A 21249-nucleotide genomic window follows, 5' to 3' on the forward strand; every position below is an offset into this window, starting at 1 on the left:
CACCCGCATCAGTGTGAAGCGATGTGAGTAAGGTAATCCTTGGGTATGTCCAGCATAATAAGTGACTTTCCTCTAACAGCTGCCACCACCAGGGACAGCTCTCTTCCTGGTAGTACCAGCCAGCTGGGGGGAGAGCTCCATATAGTCCAGAGCACACTATATGCAAAAGGGTCTGGGCCAGAGAAGTCTTCATTGGTCTACCAGGCACTGACTTGCAGATGCAGACTCAAGACCTTGAGTTCATCCAGAAATTTCAAGTGTGCAGTGTAACCTGCTAGGGTGGGTCTCAGGGCAGGGGAAACATGCCAACCCCACCACTGACCCTTCTTGCTGCAGAGGTATTTAGAGCAGCTTCTGCAGTCAAGTGCATGCAGCAGTATAGTGAGCTCCCGGAATCGAAAGAAGGGAGAGATCCTTGGGAGTTGAAACTGACATGGTGTAGTCCAGTTATTTATTTATGCGTAACAAACTACCTCAAATCTTAATGACTTAAGAACAGTAGTTTATTATTATTGTATCTTTCTGTACTGTGGGTCAGTGATTCAGACAGGGAACAGTGGGGATGGCTTGTCTTTGCTCCATGATGTCTGTGGCCTCAGCTGGGATGACTAATGGCTGGGAGCTCAAACTGACCAGGCACCTCTCACCACATGGCCTTTCCACATGGCTAGCTTGGGCTTCTTTTCTGCATGGATGTCTCGGCATAGCCAAAGTTCTTAAATGGCAGGTCCCACCTCCAAGATACCAATGTGGGAGCCACCAGTATTTTTATTTGTTTGTTTGTTTGTTTGTTTTGAGACGGACTCTTCCTCTGTCACCTAGGCTGGAGTGCAGTGGTGCGATCTCGGCTCACTGCAACCTCTGCCTCCCGGGTTCAAGCGATTCTCCTGCCTCAGCCTCCCGAGTAGCTAGGATTACAGGCGCCCGCCATCACACCTGGCTAATTTTTGTATTTTCAGTAGAGATGGGGTTTCACCATGTTGGCCAGGTTGGTCTTGAACTCCTGACCTCAGGTGATCCACCCGCCTTGGCCTCCCAAAGTGCTGGGATTACAGGCATGAGCCACTGTGCCTGGCCTCAGTGTTTTTAAAGATTGGACCTGGAACTGGTATATCTTCACTTCTGCTGGCCACCTTGGTCAAAGCAGTCACAGACCGGCTGAGATTAAAGGGCTGGGGAAGCGCCTCCACCTCTCAATATGTCAAAGACTTTGTGGCCCTATTTAATGCACTGCCAATGATGTGCTAGTTTCTATTGCTGCTGTAACAAATTATCACAAATTCAGCAGCTTAAACCATACCTATTTATCACCTTACAGTTCTGTAGGTTGGAAATCTGGGCACGGCACAGCTCAGCTGGTTCTGTGCTCTGGGATTCACAAAGCCAAAATCAAGGTGTCATCAGGGCTGTGTTCCTTTCTCAGGGCTCTGGGGAGGAATCTGCTTGTAGGCTCATTCATGTTGTGGGCAGAATTCAGTTCCATGCCATTGCAGGATCAAGGTCCCCGTTTTTTTGCCATGATTCTGAGCTTTTGAAGGCTGCCCACATCCTCAGTTCCTGGCCTCTTCCCACGTCTTCAAAGCCAGCAATGCAGTGTCAAGTCCTCCTTGCACTGTGACTTGCTCTGCTCTGACCTTCTCTTCTGCCTCATCTCTCTGCCCTCCCCTTCCACCACATCTCTGATTGACTCTGCTGCCCTCCTCTGCTGCTTTTAAGGGCTCATGTGATTATATTTGGGCCACTCAGATAATCCAGGTTAATCTCCCTACTTGAAGGTCAGCTGATTAATAGCATTAATTTCTTCTGCAAAATCCCTTCTTCACAGCCTACCTAGATTCATATTCAACTGAACAGCTAGCGACAGGAGTCTTGGGGCAATGTCTTTAGAATCCTGCCTACCACCAATGGCTTCCTAGAGAAGATGGTGTGTAGGCTGAGCTCTGCATAACAGTGAGACCTGGGTGGCATGGAGGAAAGGATGCCCCAGCGGGAGGCACAGCACAGGCTAGGACATGAAGGCAGGAGTTGTCATGTGTGTTGGAGAAGAGTAAGTTCACTGCGATGCTGCAGAGAGAGTCTGAGGAGGGGGCAGGGGGTGGGTGTCAGGGTCCCCAGATTGGTCCACACTGAAGGAATCAGACTTCAGGGGAGCAGCACTTTTGTTTGGAGATAACTAACTGGGATTTCATGGACCCCTCTGGCAGACACAGTGGGATTCAGGATGCCCTAAAATTTCATAATAAATGCTATCCATACATGAATACATGCATTTTTCTAGGGAACTTTCATCATATTCCCCAAAGAACCCATGACCTACAAAGAGCACAGACCAGCGCTATAATCTATCTCACCCTTACCCCTCCACTTAGCCAAACTCCAAGTTAGTAAGTCCTAGAAGAATCCTTTTGTGACACAAAATAATCCCCTCAACTTCGATGTTACAAATCTGTAGCCAACAGAATTCCAAGCCCCATTTAGTTTTCAGGCTTCTTTCCTCCCTCCATAGGGCCCCTAAGGAGGGACAGATGGTTCCACTCATTTTTGGACTTGTTACCTCCCAGGTCTTTCAGGTGCCTGCCTTGGTGCAGGCCACACTGGAGTGTGAGAATCGGGGGGGCAGCCCGCTGTCCTATGGTAGGAAGGATGCATGAGTTCCCCATGGGCTTGGACATACCCCTGGTGGCAGAAACTGGATGAGGGCAGGAGAGGAGAGTGTAACAGGAGGCCATCCCGAGCTGCATTCTGCACGGCCACCATCAGAGAAGGGGCAGACGGTGGTCCATGCAGTGCCTCAAAAGGACCAACAAAAACACTGTCCCAAACACCAGCCTCTGAGAACCTGACACCCAGGACATCAGCAGTGGGTTACAACAGTGACGGGGACCTAAGACTTTTAGCCCCTTTTTCTACTATTCCTCTATCTCCTTGCTCTGACTCTCAAGGAGCCAGCAGCAGGAGGGCAAGAAAGTAGAAGTGAAGCAAAAGAACAGACCAGTCTTGATATCCAAGTCATGGGTCAGCCCTGAGCTGAAGGAAAGGAAGAAGTTTTCCAATGGACGTGAGCATAAATCTCTGAGGCTGGACTGGCCCTGAAAGTGAGTCCTAATTACTAAGATGAGACTCTTCTTACAACTAACAGTAACCAAAAACTTAGAATTTGTCCAAGATGTTGTCAAGAGACAGGGAAAGGAGGCTTCATAGGGCATGTTTAAAGCAGTGACTGGAAAAAATTAAGCCATTTCCTATTTGCATCCCATCAAGTTTAACCCCTTTATATTAGTCAGAGTAATTCCCTCTAGCCACTCTAATAAGTAGCCCCAACATCTCAGTGGCTTTGCACAGTGAGGTTGATTTCTCAGTGGCTTTGCGCAGTAAGGTTGATTTCTTACTCATATGACCCATGTCAGGCAGCTTTCCTAGATGTCTCTCTTCTGTGTGGTGACTCAGTGATACAGCTTCCTTTCATCTTATGGCTCCACCATCTTGCAGCTTCAAAATTATTTTGGCATCACTCAGGCAATGAGGATTGTAGAAAAGCACACCAGATAATTATTCACCTTATTCCAGGTAACATATATACCTTCTGCTCACATCCCATTTGCTGGAGTGAGTCATGTGACCAACCTAAAAGCAAGGGAGGCTGGGAAGTATAAAGAAACTCTCAGATGTGAGTGAACACCAACAGCCTTACCATGGTACTCACTGTACTGGTCAAGCAGCCATCAATCATTACATCTTTCCTTCTACTAATTCTTATCAGAGCCCACCTGTGAGCTAGGCCAATGCCCACTACATGAACAAGAGGGTCTCAGAGCTTGCTCCTCCTATGGGTATAGTCATGTGGGGTGTTAGGTATTGACAATTCAGAGTGATGACTGCCAAGATGGGGAAGTACAGAGTATCATGGAAGCATGGATGAGGAGCACAAAACTCAGGAGTTAGGGGAGGCTTCCCGGAGAAAGCGAGACCTGAAGGATGAAAGGAGTCAGCCAGGTGCAAGGTGGCAGGTGGAGAGCATCAAAAAGGATTCCAGGCAAGAGTTGCAAAGACCTAGAGACCAGAAAGAGCCTCTGGGGTAGCGTAGCCATCCAGCTCTTTTCCTCGGTGCCCATGAGCCCTTTCTCCCACTACCTCTGGACCCAGGTGGGTCTTGGCTATGCATAATCCCACTTGGTCCACCCCCATTCCTCCAAGATGGGCAGTTAGGAAAGGTGGCACATTTCACTTGTGCTGTGTGACCTTGGGCAAGTCAGTAACCCCCTCTGGGCCTTGGCTTCCCATTAGTTGAATAAAGCAGTTGGAAAGTTCCTGAAGGCCCTGTAGCTCAGTAGCTGACCTCGTCCAGGTGAGCCCTCTTTTGGGAAATCCTTTGCCCTATTCTAATCCTGCCTCAACAGCAAAGTAAGGCAAGCTGGGACACGGAGGGAGAGGGGAAGCCAGTGGGCTGGGGGAGGCAGGGGAGACAGCCTGCTTCTCACCTTCCATCCCGAACCCACCACTAATGAGGCCTGTCTGTGGACTAATTAGCCACAATCACAGTGGGGTGCATTAGGCAGACACAGCCTCAGTGCAGCGGCAGCAGCTCTCGGGAAGCAAGAGCCCAGGGCTTTGAACACTGCATTACAAAGGGGGGTGCGTCCTAATATCGCTTAATTACCCCAGACAGCCTCAGATGTAATCGAGCCTGGATGGGCTGGCGGGAGCAGGCACAGGCGTCCAGAGGAGGCTGATGTGTTTATAATGATGCCACTTTGCAAGACAAATCTGGCCTTGGTGAGCTGAAGATGAGGAGGAGGCAGGGGTGAGAGGGAGGAGGCTGTGGTGGCATCCAGACAAGGGTGCCTTCATTCTCCAAAGCCCTAGGAGATCTTCCAGATTTCTCCAGGCAGCAGGAAACTGTGGGGTGGGGGGGGGGGCAGGCAGGTCTTTTCTTCCCACCCCATCTTCCAAGAGGCTGTACAGGTTAAGATTTTCCTCTTTGTTCTTTCATTTCATTCCCTGTGAAAGGTGAATAACAGGAATTGTGAGTGGCAGATGAAGGAGGAGGTTCTGGCAGGTGGGACACTGAAGACCAGACACTGTGAGGGGCCAATGGATGCGCTGAGGGAAGAAGGTGGGGAAGTGCCCACAAGAATGCTGGCTTCCAAGAAAGTCCCATGGACAGGAGGAAGAGCTCTGAGGTACAAATCTGCACACTGAGTTTCAAGGGAGGACTCTGAAGATAGTGCTCCTGCCAATGCATGTGCCTCCAGGGGCCAGAGACCCAGCAATGCAGACACCTGGGGCCTCTGAAAGGCCCTGCAAGACAGGAATCATGTCTGCCCTGCTCATCTTCATATTCCCAGCACCTAGCACAGTGCCTCAATAAATATTTATTGATTTGAGAAAATGAACAAATGCCACTAACCCACTGATCCCTTTGGGCTGGGTCATTGCTCTCCCTGGACCTCAGTGTCGTCATCTGGGAAATGGGGCCAACAATGCCCAGCTCACCTCCCAGAGCTCTGGTGGCAGGTGGCAGGCAAGCTAATGCTCACAAGACCACTTGCAGTGGTGAGGAGCCCCTGGCAGAGGCAAGGGGAGCAACTGCATCTGGGGCCACTCTCTCTCCTGCTTCCTCCATCAAATCCCACAGGCCCACCCAGGCCAGACTGACCACCTGGACCACAAAGAAGCAAAGATCTCAGTGGCCAGGGTTGGGGTGAAACTGCTCTAGGCCTGCAGAGAGGCCAAGAACTCACTCCACCCTTTTCTCTTTCCATCCCTCTCCCCTCTTTGGCCTGACTTATTTCCTATACGCCAGGAACGCAGGCTTCTGGCATCTAGCTGTAATACTTCCAAAACTTCAGGAATGGTTGCCGTGGAAGAGAATGTTCTTTGGAGAGGTTTTTCCAAGATACTAATGGGGAGAGGGCATGGTGATGGGACACCACTCAGGTGGGGACCTTGCACTGGGAGTGAGTTCAGAATGCCAAGTGGAATGCATGATGACAAATGGCATTTGGGCCCATGCCTCTCATAGATAAGCAGACAGACGGATGGGAGGCCCTTGGAGGACAACCGGCCCTCAGCGGGCATGAGCTAAGGCTCAGAGGTTGGGAGTGGAAGGCAGATGGTGTGGGCTGCAGAGTGAGGAGGAAGAGAAGGTGCAGACAGATCATCAAGGTCTCTAATACCAGGCAAAAAGTGGGACCCTCCCCTCCCACTCCCCTGCAGGTGAGAACAGTGCTGCAGTGATACATCCTGAGGTCACTCTTCTCGCTCTCCTGGACCACTGAGGACCTTTGCAGCAATCTCTGACCTTAGCTAGCTGTGTGACCTTGGTCAACTCACTATCCCTTTCTGGGCCTGTATACTTCCACTTGGACAACGAGCTAGCAGGATTATATGATAGTTATCACACTTCTAACTCTGACCTTCTGTCTGCCTGTCACAAAAAGGGGGCTATGGGAGGTACTGGCTTTCCCTGGGGTCTTTGTCACTTCACTCCAGAGCCTACATGACCCCTCCCTGGGGTCCCAGCCATCACTGTGACCTACAGTGACATTGAGGGACGTGTTATTCTCTACCCTGCCCAATGGGCCATGTGCCAACACCTGCCTTTTCTGCACAAGCCATCCATCACTGTCTTGGTGTGTGGTGGGAAGACAGCTTCATTAGCTCCTCCTGAGTCATTCATCCCCCAGTGCAGAGAAAAATGAGGCCCTCCAACCCCCATCAGCCTGGGAGAGTACAGAGTCCTAAGGGTAGTTTCTAAAGGGGTGCCCTGACATTTCTGCTCTCTATACAGTTCTTCTGCTGGAGGTCATAGATATTCTCCACAAGGCAGGAGACTCAGCCTCAGCAGGGATCCCCAAAAGCTCCATCACCACCTGTCACCATGCCTGAAGTCCCCACCATTAGAGGGGTCACTGAGGCACTTCAGCCTCCACAATTCTATTAAAATGAAAACACTTCTGGCAGGAGGAGGAAGAGCATGAGACTGAGAGCCAAGAGTCAAAGATGCTCCTTTCTCTGCTGTGTGAGCTTGGGCAACTGATTTTCCCTTCCTGAGGAAATCTCAGTTTTCCCATGTTTAAACAAAGGAGTTGGTCTAGAATCTAAGATCATCTCCAAGCCCTTTGATCACTGGTAAGAGGTTCAACAGGGCAAACGCTGGGATTCTGAGAATGTGCCAGTATATTTGAGGGAAGGTAAGTGCTCTGAGCCCACTTTCCCAGAGGACCTGAGGCCATCAAGCACATGGCTTCAGTTTGTCAGACACAGTCAGATCTGTTAGCAAGCACAGCTCTCCCCTCTAAACCATTTGGAACTTCTGGTTACTAGCCATGGCTTTAGGGGTTCTGCCAAGCAGTGGGCAGTGGGCAGAGTGGATACCAAGGCCTGTCCTGGTGAATTGGCTGATAATAGGCCTAGGGAGGAGAGAGAATTTTCTTCCCAAGAATTTTTTTCTAGACTGTCAGGATGTGATTCTGCCTGCTTAGCTGAGATGAGGAGTCCCTCATCTCATCATGTCCATCTTTGCATGATGCCCACCTCATGCATGATGCCACCTCCGGGGCATTTTTAGTTCCCCATGGGTTTAATGAAGAAAAGAGAGCCACCACTTCTCTACTTGCTTGCCCAGCCCAATAGATGGAAGCTCCTTATTTTTGGAGGGCAGAGGGACAGGCAACTCACCTGTATGGGAACAGTGTGCAGAGAAACTCTCACATCTCCACTAATCAAGTTGGATTCTCCACGGTTGAGTTCCAGAGAGAAAACTTTATGAGGCAGTCTGAGCTCTAGTGGGGTGAGTGGGTTGGAAGCTCCCTGAAAGGTCCCTAAATTTGAAGGTGGGGCAGCTGTGACAACCATACAATGAGGGCATTGGGTCAACTCTCATAGGCTCAGAGTAAACAGAGATAGAGGCTTGTATGTGTGACTCACCATGTCTTGGCCACTCCATGGAGACATGAGGCAGGATTATCTGTCTACCTAAGTGTGACCTTGGCCACCCATGCCAGCTTGGAGTGGGAACCTCAGAAAGATTCTGTTTCAAAGAGGGGGCCACAAGCCTCAGCTAAGCACTTCTTGGAGTAATCTTCTTTCACTGGCAGCCTTGAAAGAGAAACCATAAGTTTTATTAAAAGAGCTTATTGGGTCAAAATACCACAAGTACTCACCCATGCTCCACACACATGGTCATGGGAAACTGTGAGCCACTGATCACTGATTCGGACTATGGCCCTGGCCCCAGGGAGTCCCTCAAGGGGAGCCATGTAAGACACAGCCATATAAAACAAAAGAAACTGAAAGCACACTGAGTATAAGGCCATTGTTTTTCAAGGAGGGGCCCAGGTGGTCAGTGCTCCCGGAGATCAGGAAGGGAGACAGTCAGAGGCAGAAGGAGGGCAGTAGGGATGGCAAAGGCTCAGGGGAAGAAAAGAAGAGTGTGTCTGGGGCCTGAGAGAAGGCTCATCTGGCTGGAATGAAGGCAAAGCCAGGAAGTGGAGAGGGGCCAGAGAGGGCCTTCAGGGCCTGGCTATAGGATTTGTAGCTCGATCCTGTAAGCAGAAGGAATCTCTTGAAGGCTTTTGATAACAGAAAGGGCTAGTGCTTGAGGGCCCTGAGAGAACACCTAATCCAGGCCTTCATTTTAAAGGTGGAAATCCTGAGACCCAGAGTTAGGAGGGAACACACTTAAAGTCATCCAGGCCTTTTAGAACCATGGCAAGGCAGGTAAATTTAAGCCACTGACAACTCCATGCCAGAAGTAATTGTGTTCTGTGGGAAAGAGATGCACCCTGCCACCCCAGCCCTGGGGACAGGTCTTTCAACACCACATAGGCTGTGGACAGCTTCCAGCCACCCAGCTTTCACGTTGGAATCAGACAAGAGGCAGGGTATAGAGGGTTTCAGCACCACTCAAGTCGTGGACAGTGTCTGTCCATTGGCTTCCCACCAGAAGAGGGTTTGTAGATGCCTTCAGCACCTCGCTAAGCCATGGACAGCTCCTGGCCACTCAGTTTCCCCACTGGGGAGCCCAAGCCGGGGGTGAGAAAGCAGTGGGGAGAGGGACTGGTGTGCTGACTTCTATTATCAGGGGGCCCAGATGCAAAATGAATGCCTGTCGTATTTATCCTTGTCATCACTAATAATAAGTGGCCTGATTTGTCAAGCGGGGATAGATCCAAAGATGCCAATTAAGAAGAGAGAAAAGCCCAGCTGCACTGTATTTATCTGCTGTACAGATGCATGGTGACAAAAAAGAGTCCAGATCTTGGGACCTCCATGCCCCAACCCCTACCCCCCTCCCACCTTCTTTCCACCTCACTTCCCCTGCCTCATCTGCCTCCTCTTCGTCTCTTCTGCCTCCTGCTCTCTCTTTTCCCTCATGTCTTGTCCTCACATTTTACTGCACTTTCATCTCTCTTTGAACCCTTTATTTTATTCTCTCCTCCATCTTTTCTCTTTCTCCCTTCAACTCTCACCCCTCCCTGTCTCCTAGACCACTGGATTACTTGCCATTCACTCTCACTCTTTGGTTTACCAATATCCCCTCTTTACCTCCCCCACTACATCCCTGTATCCCCCCCTCCCAGGTCCCTCTCCTTCAAACCTCTGGATGCTATGACCCTTGTCTTCCGAACTGGCTTCCTCTTATAATCTCAGTTCACAAAGCATATTCTAGATTCAGAGGGTTAAATGGATGTGAACTACTGAAGGAAAACTAGAAAAGCCATAAATATGAAGGTTTTTACTTAAACTGCAAGGAAGCAGAGCCAATTTTTTAGAGGTTTTAGCTTTGAAAACTAAAATAAGATCTTAGGGAGACAGTTTGACTGGGTCCCTGAGTCTAGATTAAAATCTGAACCTATGCAAAAACTTCTCAATACTGCCTTCCCTGGCCCTGAACCAATCATGTCTGAGCCCTGAGGTCACCAGAGCAGGCCTTTTTCAGGTAGCAGAGGGATTCTAAATAGCACCAAGAATCTTCATTCTATATCTTAGGTCTCTCCAATCAAGAAGTCACAGAGAAATGTCCCCAAAATAAAAATAGCCCCACAAAGCCATTGTACTCTAAGTGGGGTTCAGGAAGGATGTGAAGACCTATCCATTTTGGTGTCTTTCATGGGGTTAAGGAGAGGGTGATAATGCATCATACTGGTGGTCTCCACTCACTATCATTATGAGAGATTATTGTCCTCTTGTGGCGGACACATCCCACCCAGATATCCCAAGCTGGGGTATGCATCTTTTCCTGTCTCTGCTCCACTAAGGCCATGACCTTCACTGTCCAGGTAATAGTGAAAATGGTTCCCTGGATTTGGGGATTCTGAGTCCAAAGCTGCTTGTATAAGCAGAGGTCCCCTCTTTTTGGACCTCCAGCCCCAGACCCACAACCTCTCCAGCACACAATGACTTCACATTGCAGGACACCAAGGCTGACCATTGAGATGGGGTGGGGTTGCATTCAGTCTGGCTGAGATGAAGGGCTAGAGAGCAGGCCAGTCTATAGCCCGGAAGAAAAGAAAGCCACATGACCTCTGAGAGACCACTTGCCAACCTGGCCAGAACCAGCTTCCCTGGACTTCACCAACTGGGTGTGAACAGGAGGCCCTTAAGCCACATACTGAAATGTACCTGCACGCATAGGGAAATGAGAAAAACTGCCCCAAACTGGTCAGAATGCTTCTAAGGTAACCACCTCACTTCCTGTTTTAATAACTGCCAATCTCATCCTCCTCTGCCTTTCTTCCAACCCCAGGGGCCAGCTGAGAGCATCCCCCACTGATGTCCCTGAGCAAGAACTTCAGGCATTCCTCCCAAGGTCCAAGGTTCCCCAGGCACTCTTTCTTCTTCCCAGCCTGCCTGTGCCAGAGGCCAAGCCTGAGCCATCCTTGGAGTGGCATGATGACATGTAAGGCTTCTCTAGTGACCATGGTTTCTTAGGCCCTTTGGAAGCCCCTAGGGCACAGGAATCAAGTCACCTGGCTCTAGTCCCAACTCTGGATGCTAATTTATAGTTTTCAAAGTAGTTCCACATTCATGATCTTTTTTTTCATGATCTTATGTGATCCTCACCACAGCCCTAGGAAGAGACCAAGATGATGTGGTTTTATCCCCACATTTCAGACAAGGAACTTGACATTCATTTTAGAGCCCGAATTAGAATTCAGACTCCTTGGCCAAGTATGGTGCCTCACGCTTATAATCCCAACACTTTAGGAGGCCAAGGCATGAGGATCACTTGAGGCCAGGAGTTCAAGACCAGCATGGGCAACATAGCAAGATACTATCTGTATAAAAAATAAAATAAATAAAATTAAATAAGATTCCAGACTCCTTGCAACATAGCAAGACACTGTCTCTACAAAACAAAGTAAAATAAAAATTAAATAAGAACCCAGACTCCTTGTTCAATGTTCCTTCCTCTGCTCCATATCTTCAGAGACTATTTCAAGGATAGTCTTGAGATCATGCAATAATCACTAGATAATGTCTGAAGCTGATCTTGAGTTCTTGGGGAGACAGGTGTCATAGACAAAGAAATGGTTGTCACAACCAGTACCTATGAGCAGAGACATATAAAGTCACTTGCTGCTGGTTCAATTTATGCTCACAAAGTCCAGAAATGCTACATGAGCCTGTTTAACACCTCCAAGACCCAGGAATGGCCTTATCGGACAGGAACTGCCTACTCCATTTTTCTCCTTGTATTATATTATATTATATTATATTATTTTCTTGAGACAGTCTCACTCTGTTGCCCAGGCTGGAGTGCAGTGGCATGATCTCAGCTCACTGCAATCTCCACCTCCTGGATTCAAGCAATCCTCCTGCCTCAACCTCCTGAGAAGCTGGGACCAGAGGCATGCACCATCACACCTGGCTAATTTTTGTGTATTCAGTAGAGACAGGGTTTTACTATGTGGTCAAAATGGTCTTGAACTCCTGACCTCAGGTGATCCGCCCGCCTCAGCCTCCCAAAGTGCTGGGATTACAGCTGTGAGCAACCACACCCAGCCTCCTGTTTAACTCCTAATGACAAAGTGGGCCACTGAAAATTTCTCTGGGCTGGTAAGTTGACAGTGTTTTCTACAAGCCCGCATCTTGCTCCTCCCTTTTTTACCTATCATTGGAATAATAAAATCATAATGATAATAAACATTCCTTGGGCACATAATGTATTCAAGGCACTGGGCTAAATACTTTACAGACATCATTTCATTTATTGATCACAACAATCCCACAGCGTGGGTACTATTATCTCCCCTTTTTCAGAGGAGAAGACTCAAGTTCAAGGATATTAAGTAGCTTGCTCAAGGACGCAGCTTGAAAGTGGCAATCAGCACTTGAACTCAGATCTGTATTTCTCAAGTGCTGGAGCTTAGGACCAAATTCTTTGCACCCTCCTGTCTTGAGGTCTGGCCCCCAGACTGAGGCCTTGGCGAAGGTGCAGATGGAGGCAATTCTTCCACCAGCAGCAGACCTCAGAATCCATCCACCTAGACTTGGCAGAAGCTGAGCAGCGCTCTACCTTCCTTTCTGGGACGTTCTCACAGCTCAGCCACTGTAACAGACATTGTTGGTTCTCCTATATCCCCTCTTCCTTCCCATTTCAGGGCACACTGGCCCAACCACCAACTGCCAACATCTTTATTTCTTTGCCTGAGGACTTTGACTGCTGGGTCCTCTTTGCTGAAGAGAAGGCCAGAAATGTCAGGGATGCCTCCTGGGAGCAGCCTTCAAGCAATGGCTGTTGAGACTTGCTACATAAACCCCCCTGCTCCCTCACTCCTTGGGCTGGGGCATGTGCCATGCCAGCTCTCAAGTTCCCCAGCAGGACTGGGCTTCACTCACCCACCATGGGAGCTGGCTCGGTAGTGCCCCTCCTGCCTTCCTGCTGTCCCTACGGTGTTTCCCGCACTTAAACACGCATCTCAGGATTGGCTTCTGGTGGAACCCAAACTAAATCTCCCTCTTCCCACTCTCAGCAGCATCCCCGGGGAGGCCACTGGATGAAGTTCAGACTCTAAGTTGGTGTGCAATGCCCCGCGTGCTCTAGCCCTCGCCCACCTCACTTCTGGATACCCCTCTTCCCACACTTGCAAGACTCTCCTCACACCATTCACCCTACCTGAAGGCCCATCCCACAACCCCATCCCCTCCACTTGGTGAATATTACTCACCTTTCAAGACTCAGCTCGATGGCTACTTCCTCTAGGAATTCACTTCTGACCACCCTCCCTCAGTGAAAGGCAATCATTCCTGCCAGGGAGCCCTAGGTGACCTGAACTTGCCCCCTGCTCCCTCGCTCCTTGGGCGGGTGCATGTGCTATCCCCATCCCTGTGACCCATCGTGGGGCTTACTGTTCATAGGGCCACCTCTCCCACTCAGTGGTGAGCCCCTTGAGGGCAGGGGACAGCCGAATCCATCTCCCGGCTCTCAGGCCAGCTTCCTAATAAATGTGTCCTGAATGAATGACAGTGTCTCTGAGATGAGAGGAGGAAGGGCAGGCAGGAGGTGGTTGGGGCAGGCGGCTGCTGGAACTCACGGTGCAGGGTGTGTTTGGTCACATCATGGTCTCAGAACCTGTCCTCCCATGCCCCAGGAGCTCAGCAGTTGGGCCCGTTGAATCCAGTGGGTGCTCTGTTCTCTTCCTTTCTCTCAGCTCTGCCTGCCCTGGTCAACGAGCCCGCATCTAACACAGGGTCTCCCTTGTACCGGCTCCATCCCAGGTGATCAGTGGAGATAAGCTGATATTCTGGAAAGAGCACCAAACTGAGTTTAAATTTCACTGGCTATGGGTCCTTGAGCAAATTAAATGGCCTTTGTCTTCTCATCTGAACCTCAGTTTCCCCAATTGTAATGGGTGATAATTGACTATCTCCCTCACAGGGAAGCTGTAGGCATTTGAGATGATAACCATGAAGGGCCTGGCACATCTACTGGAAGGTGAGTTGTGCAGGACAGGGGAGATGTGGAACACACTGGGTATTGAAATTTGTCAATTTCAGCCTAGTCCTCCATTTCACAGATGGGAAGCCAGGCCCAGAGAGCAGTTACCTTCCCAAGGTCACAGAGACTGTCAGGGACAGGCCTGCAGGTCTGAGCTGCTTGGCTGTGTTTGTTCCACTGCACCAAGTGGCTGATTTGCAGTCATCATTATTTAGCTAAAAATAGTTTAAAATCTCTTCTTCCCTCTTCCCCATGGTGGTCCTTGTGCAGAGTTCACTGACGACTCCCCATTCACTGCCCTACCCTGGCAAGCCTGCCCCACACCTGGTTGCCCATACCTACACACACCTCACCTTCATCAGCAAAGATCTATCCACTCCCCAGGTCGTGGATCTCCAGGGCTGCAAGGCTGAGGGCACTGAGAGAGGCTGGGGACTTGTGGAGTCGTGGATCCACCTGCCCTCTCTCTCCCACCATCCCCACCCATGACCCCAAGATCAGTCCGCAAGAAGGCCAGACCTGGAGACAAGCTGGGGGACAGAGGACCCCTTATTCCCTTAGCAAATGTCTGTTGCCCTCCCATGAAGCTCCAAGCTCTGTGCTAAGCTTTGCAGAGGCAGAGCTAAAACAGTCACTATATGCACCCCAAGATATTCAGGGTTAGGGTAAGTGAAGAGACAAAGCAAGCAAAGAATGAGCTCTTTATGTGAGAGCCAACACTCCTCAAGGCAAACACCAGGAACTGTGGGAATGGGGGCAGCAGGAGTGGGTGGGCACTGGCCTAGGGACACTTCCTTCAGGGCTCACAAAATCCTGAGCATCACGGCGCCTGGCAGCAAACCCCAGATCCCCAGAAAATGCCTGTGATCGGATTAACTTGCAGAGTGGAGCCCAACCTGGTGAGAAGAAAGTAGGGGACCATCCTCTCCCTTCCCCCAGCTCTCCCTTCTCCCATCCCCCATAGCCCCAGCTCCTGCCCCTCCGCCTCTCACACCATCCTATTAATAACTTGTGATACCATTAGTTTTTGCCGTCACCAGCAATGACAACTCAGAAGCCCCCGAGAGCTGTCTGCAAAGACACAATAAACGAGAACTCTTAATTAACACCTCCCTTAACTAAATAAATTAATTTTATGCAGTTGTGATGTCAGCAATGTGACTTGCCAATGACTGAGGCCACTCAGACAGACTTGACAAGGACTGCAGGGCAGGCTCAGCGGGGTGTTAAGCTCTGCGGGGTGTCAGTGGACAGCAGGGCATGGGCGTGAGCGCCAGCCTAGCCTGGGGATGGCATCCCCGGCAGGACAGCCAGGTGGCTGCATGTGGAGTTCCAGAGGGGCAGTCTGGGGACTCAGGGCCTTTCCCAGCTTTGCCTCTACCTCCTGAGTGGCATTAGGCAAGCTTCCTCCTGGGGCTTCTCTTTTTCTCATCTGTAACACGGGCATCCTCTCCTGTCACGCCTGCTTCTCGGGGCTGTGGAGAGGATGAGAAGATGCAGGAAAGGGGTTATAAACTACAGAGTGTCGTGCATGTGTGAGAAATGCTGATGACACCACCCTCCAGCCACTAGTCAGTGCTAGCTGGGCAATTCTGTTCTTCCCCTGACAACACACAGACAGGGTGAAATGGCCCCTGGGTCCCTGGGCAGCCCTGAGCTTCCCCAAGGACAACTTGGGGACAGGAGGACTTCTTCAAGGCCATCACCCTCAGAAAGCCTTGGTTATCCACCCACTCAGCTTATGTGCTCAGAGCAAATGAGGCCAGGACAGTGAGCCATTCCCAGTGCTCCTATTGGACAGAATCTGCACTGGCCCCAGGCTAACACAGGCCCTGACCTGGAGAGACCTCTGGTCCAGCCCTGAGTTGAGGTCCTGAAGCCAACCCCAGCTGTGCCCAGCCCTGACCAACTTCATTCAGGATCCGCGTGAGCCCCCAGCCATTGCCTGAGCCAGCCCCTGACCTCAACCCCTGGCCAAGCCCCGACCCAGCCCTCCCTGTCACCCTTCAGTTCCAATGCTAGTCCACATGCCCCCACCCCAACCAAGCCTAGGACAGCCCCCTCCTTCCACTCAAAACTACACTGTGCTCCAAACCGTGTCACCCTTGCCTTGGGAAAAAGAGAGAGACTCCAGTGTCCCCAGCAGTTTATACTGCGGGCACCTTCCACAAACCGCAGAGCCCTCCTGCCCACACTATCCCCTCAGCACGTGCCTGTCATCAGCCATTCTTCCCAGTTGGCACTATTTTCAGGCATCTGCACACAGAGACATCTAGCAACTCACCAAAAGCCACATAGCATAGCTGTGGCTGGGCGAGGACTAAGATGGCCACCATGAGGTTCCTAATTCACTCACTCAGCCATTCAGTCACTAAACAAACATGCACTGAGTACCCACATCCATGCCAGGCCCTCGGGGTCAGTTATTGGAAAACAGACATTGCCCCTGCTCTCAAGGGGCTCACAGGCTGGGCAAAGATGAGACTTGTTCCCTGTAACTGCACCAAACTTCTTGCAGTTGCTGCCTCATTCCCTCCCCAACACACACACACACACACACACACACACGCTCCACCCTCCAGGCTGGCAAAGTGGAAACACACCTGAAATTAGCATAATGGGCTTGGGGGAGTAGAGGGAGGCCCAGGACCTCTCTGTCCATCTGTGATGCTACCAGGAAAGAGGCCCTTGTTGGTGGCTGTGGGAACACGCAGTGCTGCATCAGTAATTGGGTCCATGTGGGCAGGAGATGAGCAATGATGTCCCCATGTCCCCAAGCACACAGGGTGACTTGCAGTGACCCTGCCTAAAGCCCACATCTCCACAGCCGTGATGGAGTAGCAGGCAGCAGCCACTGGGCTGAGGCTGCAGGAGACCTGCCCACCAGGCCTTCCCACATGTGCGGGCTCTGCACAGGGCAGGATGTCAGGGAGGCTGAGGACGGAAGCCCAGGGGCTGTCCCCAGCATCTAACATCAGCGGGTCATAGAACTTCCTGCCTCAGCTTCTTGAAATCATGGTGTCCTTGACCTCAGGTACCCCTTCCATTATGCTCCGGCTCTCCCAACTTCTTAGAAGCCTCCTCAACTCCTGGCCCCTTCTGCAGAGGAGGCAGGAGGCAGTGAAATCATGGCATGAAGAGGTGGCGGACCCGAGCTCCAGCCCCCATGCTACAGGAGCAGCTGTGTGACCTTGGGCAGGTCGCCCAGCCTCATGCACCACCTCAGTGTCTCATCTAAGAAACAAGGCTGTGGGAGCCCTTCCCACGGGGTGGTGGTGACATCAGACTGCCACTGTGCTTGGCTCAAGGCTGGAGGCACAGAAGGTACCAAGCCAACGGGAGTTCCTTCATCTTATCTCACCTGCCACAGAGCCAGTCTCCCAGCACCACAGCCCCAAAGCAGCCCCCCGAGTGGGAAGTGCCTTGGGGGTACCTACCGTTCCTTTGCTCACCACCCCTCCACAGCCTCCTTTTGGATGGTCTTCAACTTCTACTTTCCCTCCCCCATGCCCTGACATCTGCCTCCTGCTCCCCACCCCTCACACAGAGCTCTCCTGATGCCCTGAGGCCTCCAGTGCCTCCATTCACAAGGAACTGCAATGGTACAGCCCTAATCTGTGTTCCTTCTCCTGGGCCTCCATATTTTGGAAGCTGGGACTGTTGACCTAAATGTATCCAAAGAAATGACTTCCTAATGGTGGAATTACGGATATCCGGCATCTTGGTAGGAGGGAGCTTTGAGAATGAGAGCCTTCTTAACACCTCTCCAATCACACCCCATGGCTCCCCTTCAGGGTAAGAGTCTTCCTACACAGAGATCAGTGGATCTGGAATAAAGCCAACAGCCACCGCCTAGCCCTGAGCATGCTTTGGAACCCACAGCCTGCTCTTGGACAGAAAGGTTCAGCCACAGCAGCCAGGACAGCTGCAGCTTTAAGAACAACTCCTGAGCCCAGAGAAGCATGGAGTGGAGGGGATTGATTTTTGGGTCCTCCTGGAGACTGGGATCCAAAATCAATCTGGCAATTAATAGGCAAGGTGTGAAATGGCTCTGGTTTCAGGCTCCCAGTGTCCCTGGTTGTCTTCCCCAGAGAAGGGGCCCTGCTGCCTCTGTGCTTCTTTCCACCTCCCATGTTTTGGGGCTCTGGTGACAGCTCCTGAGAAGTCCAGCTGGCTGGCCCTCTTCCAGGGCCTTGTCACCTGGACAGGGCCACAGGATAAGCTTGGCCAGCTGGCAGGGCTGGGAGGAGGGAGCAGACACCCTGGGTTAGTGGCCAGGGAAGGGAAAGCCACTAGGGGCCCTTTCCAGCCCCTCTATCTCCACCCTTACATCACAGGTAAGAAGCAGGACATGGCGGGGGCTTCTAGGGACTCTAAATTTCCAGAGGGCCAGCACCATGGGGGCAAATAACTGTCCATCCTATGTCCTCCAACCACTCTGCTGACCGAGCCTGGTGAACAGGCCCTCCCCCATTGCACAGACAGGCTGCTTGAGCTCCTAAGAATGTGTCCATCCAAGTGCCAAGTGGGTGGAATGGCCCCAGATACTCAGAACAGAACTGGGTATGGGCTATGAGCCCATAAGAGAAGCTTTCTTGGAGAGGTGGGGACTCAACTGAGTGACTGGGGTGAAACCCAGAAAGACAAAAAGGAGAAAAGTGGCATGCCCAGTGAGGGATGAGTATGTGCCAAGGTCGGGGGATAAGATAAACAGGTCACAGCACAGTGCGTGACAGTAGGGGACAGAATGGCCCAGCTCAAGGGCTGGAGCACAGTAGCCTTCAAGGTGTGGGCAGCTAATGTCAGCAGCCAACTCCTGTCCACCCTGCATGCCATGCTGGGGTCACCCCAGACCCACTGATCTACATCTCTTCCTTGTTCTCCAAGAGGCCCCTCTCTCCGGCCAATGGGCCAGCTGTCAATAGCTACATTTACAATCTCCATTATATCTCCATTGCCCAAATTTCTTTTCCTCATTTTTCTTACTAAAAGACCGTCTTTAAAAAGGAGTCCCTGAGCTCAGCCCTTTACCAGCCTCGTTAATTTCATGCCCCACCTCATTTGTTCCAAGGACCTACTTTCCCCTCGCCCGCTGCCGCCTTCCTCCCGCCAGCTATATTCGGATCCCTGCTCCGTCCTCCATAACCTTGTGTGCCGCTCAGAGTTCTGCGGGTGTTTTTCTCTGCCAAGGAACTCTGGACTCAAAGGAACCGCAGAGGTTGTCTGTTCACATCCAACCCCCTCCTCATGCCTGAAACTGGAATCCCTTTTCCAGCCCAAGGTTATCTGGTCTCAGTTGCACTCCTGCAAGGACAGACTGCTGCTCACTGCAGGGCAGCTTTAACTGAGACCAACTTCTTCCAGAAAGGTGGAACCAATCTGCCACTGATTGCCGTTTCCTCTGTGTGTTTTGTCTGAGTCAAGTCTCACAGACAGTACTGTCAGCCCCCAGGTGCAGGGCTCAGTCATCCCTTTCTTTGGAATCCCTTGGACTAAATGTCCTTTGGTTACCTTGGATGTGCAAGACATGTGACAAAGCACCATCCCTTGCTCACACTGCTGCTGGTGCTGAGACACTCACTCCTGCCCCTGTGCCTCCAGCAGCCACTGGGGGAGAATGGCAACCTAGAAACTTCTCCTCATTTGAACTGAAAATCACCTCTTGGCCCTTCCCACCCTCTGGAGCTAGCTCTGCCTTCAGGAATCACCTGGAGCAAGTGGAATTCTCCTTCCCCCAGACAGACATTCAGATCTTGAGAATTCCATCATGTTCCTCCCAAGTCCTGCCCTGGCCTGGCTCTGCAGCCCAGGCACCATCCACTCCTCGCCAAAAGACACAGGGCAGTTCACCAACATTTATCCAAGGGTAGGGTCCCTTACTCGGGCTGAGGTCTGTGCACAGCCAGACCGATGTCAACAGTTAATACAACGCAAACCTGCACAGGGCTTTGGCAGCTGCTCACACTGTTAGTTCGTGTGAAGTCAACAAACGTTCCCAAGTAGGTTTTGCACAAACTTCCCTCAAGTTGAGCCATTGGCCCTTCATACCTAGCTGGCAGACTTCACATTTCTCTCTGTTGAATCCCAGTTCTTCATTTCACTCAGGAGTCCCAGCCTGCAGAAATTCTTTGGGGACCTGTTGTGGCTTCTGTTGGGTGGGCCGTCCCTCTCAGCCTGGTGACATGCCCAGACTGGATCATCAGAGGCTGTCTCTAGCAGGGTAATTGTGAGGAGAGAACCCTGGGGCCCCTGGAAACATATTGTCACCCCAACCCCGCCCAACCACCTTGGCTTGCCAGGGGAAGGAGTTTACTGTGGTTCTGCAGTTTCATAAACTGGTTTGGTGGAGCGGGAGCGTGGGGGTTGGCAAACAAGGACCCCAGCCCCTCAGCACAACACCAAAGTGAGCCAAGGCCTCTGAGTCTGATCCTAACCTGCTCCTGCCCACAGGTCCAGCAGGAGGTGCCGGGAGCCCAGGAAGCAGGTGGAAAAGCTGGGGGCATGGGCAACTTTGAGGGTACAGAGAGGCCACGAGGGACCAAGGTCTGGGGGATCAACTGTTTCTGGCTCCCAGGGAGATATAACCCCCAAATGAGTGCCCAGACCTCAACAGAAGCTGTCTCTCCTCCTCCTTCTGGTTCTTGCTGGGTGAGGGCCCCACCCACTCGCAATTGGAATGGAGGCAGTGGGTGGTCCTCACAGATGATAGACAGAAGCCCCCCCCCCAAAACACCCCATAGAAAGCAAGGGCCTGAGACTCAAAACATGCCCCTGTTTTAAGCAGTCATTTCCCATGAGACTTGCCCAACACCCCAAACTGCAATAGCCATCCTTCGACTCCCACACTGTCCCTAATTTTCTGGAAGCAGAGCAAAGGGAGCCCCCTGCAGAATGGGCTGCTGGATCCTCAGATCGATTTGGGGTCTCTCAGTAGGGCCTCACCCAGGACTGCACCTCTCACTCACCTGCCCACCTGTGGATGCCGGAAACTCTCCCATCAGCCATGGGCTCCTTCAGGCTAAGGCTCCTAGTTAAAGGGTAGACACTGTGCAAGGGCAGGTCAACCTAAGGAGTCCAGGCCTAGCAAAGCCAACAGGCCACTCCACCAAGACCCTGCCTCTTGGGGCCAGACTCACTCAAGACCTGCCTTCTCCAAGCAACCAGAGATGCAGGGTCATCTCAGTTCTGCGGCTTCCTTGAGGCAGGAGCCCTGGGCCTGCATCCTGGACGGGCACCCAGGTCACCCCTTCGCCTTTAGTGCTGGTGAATGATGAAGCTGTGGTCATTCCTTTCCCTCCCCAGCC

The 21249-nt window shown here is 51.5% G+C and overlaps 1 long non-coding RNA gene across 2 annotated transcripts; it reads right to left on the bottom strand.

Moving 5' to 3' along the window:
• Nucleotides 1–483: 483 nt before the first annotated feature.
• LOC100938236 (uncharacterized) lies at nt 484–20138 on the bottom strand. 2 transcript variants are annotated; one of them, XR_010141563.1, is made up of 4 exons: nt 19994–20138; nt 7930–8100; nt 4658–4998; nt 3243–3640 (listed from the first exon to the last, which is right to left on the bottom strand). It is a non-coding gene; the product is annotated as an uncharacterized LOC100938236 (long non-coding RNA). The 2 variants fall into 2 exon arrangements; XR_010141562.1 differs by having other exon boundaries at nt 484–4998; nt 19994–20122.
• Nucleotides 20139–21249: the final 1111 nt, after the last annotated feature.

Source organism: Pongo abelii, chromosome 8 (genome assembly GCF_028885655.2).
Source record: "Pongo abelii isolate AG06213 chromosome 8, NHGRI_mPonAbe1-v2.0_pri, whole genome shotgun sequence".
Taxonomy (NCBI): Eukaryota; Metazoa; Chordata; class Mammalia; order Primates; family Hominidae; genus Pongo; species Pongo abelii.